This window comes from Apodemus sylvaticus, chromosome 3 (genome assembly GCF_947179515.1).
Source record: "Apodemus sylvaticus chromosome 3, mApoSyl1.1, whole genome shotgun sequence".
In the NCBI taxonomy this organism is placed as follows: Eukaryota; Metazoa; Chordata; class Mammalia; order Rodentia; family Muridae; genus Apodemus; species Apodemus sylvaticus.
The window spans coordinates 11,573,075-11,574,382 of NC_067474.1; positions in this window are offsets into that span (position 1 = coordinate 11,573,075).

The window sequence follows — 1,308 nt, forward strand, 5'->3', positions numbered from 1 at the left end:
TCAAGCACTTAGCTCAGAGCCTACCACATGTAAACTACATACATCAGCACCTATACTAAGCTTTATTTGTCTTCACATTCAACAGTCCACTGAACCCAGAGTGGAAGCACAGAAGACCTGTGGCTTCAACCTGAGGACTCAGAGGCTAGGAGCAGAGCCTTTTACACTCCTCCTTGGGCTGGGAGAACAAAGTAGCCAGAACAGGAAGCATCCTTCCTCTTCCTGCTTCCCCTAAGTTCCATCTTTAGCCCTGTCCTAAGGAAGAGCATACCACCGATGGGGAAGTGTAGTGACAATAGCATCCAGCTCCCAGCAGCTGCAGAGCAGTCTGTTGGCAGGAGCCTGGACAGGCCCTAGAGAACAAGAGGACAAGCAGCTTTGACTTCCTTCTGGTGTCTTTACAAGGTGACAAGGGGACAGGTCCTCGTGTGTGTGTGTGTGTGTGTGTGTGTGTGTGTGTGTAAAGTGCCTTTTCATTCCTGAGGCATAAAGGGAGGTCCATAGATAAGATGACTCTTTCCTCCCTGCCTCTACACTCTACCTGCTACTCTGCAAGCACAGAGGAATTTTCGTGGAATAGTCTCCTGGATTTGTGGCTGTAAGGCTTGTGTGTGAGACTACATAGCCTTCTTTCCCGGTGAGGTCACTGTTTCTTGAGTTATTGTCTTGCTTTTCTTGGCCTGAATGAATAACAAGAATGTGGTGCAGAGGGCTTATTTATGAAGTACCAAGTCTCTGCCTGCTACACCTAACCAAGCAAGCTTCCCATCAGACTTGAGTCCTCAGGAGCACTTCAGTCCTAGGGTCTGCCTTGAAGCCTAGTGAGGCTCTGTTGCAGGGGTGGGCCTTCTTCCTCAGAGCTGGAGCAGACAGGCAAGAGCCTGTGGTCTCCTAAGCCAATGCACTTTGTATGTTTCAGCTGAGGACTAATTTTGCTAGTAGGGAATGCAGGCAAGAGGCCAAAGGCAGCAGTTGGCAGTAAGGAGACTCTTTTGAATTCAAAAGAGTAGTCACCACCCACGTCTTGCTTCTGAGCCAAGGGTCATTGGCCTGTCCTGACCCCGCACACTGTGTGACCACTGGGGGGCTGCAGGATCAGCCCAAATGCTACAGTGGGGAATGGAGAGCCTTGTCTTCAGCCGGCCTGGAGCCCTTCCCCTGCCCACTTTCTGAGAACCCTGGACCCTGGCTCAGGAAATGATTCTATTTTCAGTCCCCGCTTAGTCCTCATGCCTGCCTGCCTCGCTGACTGAATCACTCACTGCTCCCCACCCAGCTCTGCTTCTTCTGAATGGGGCGGATTATCAC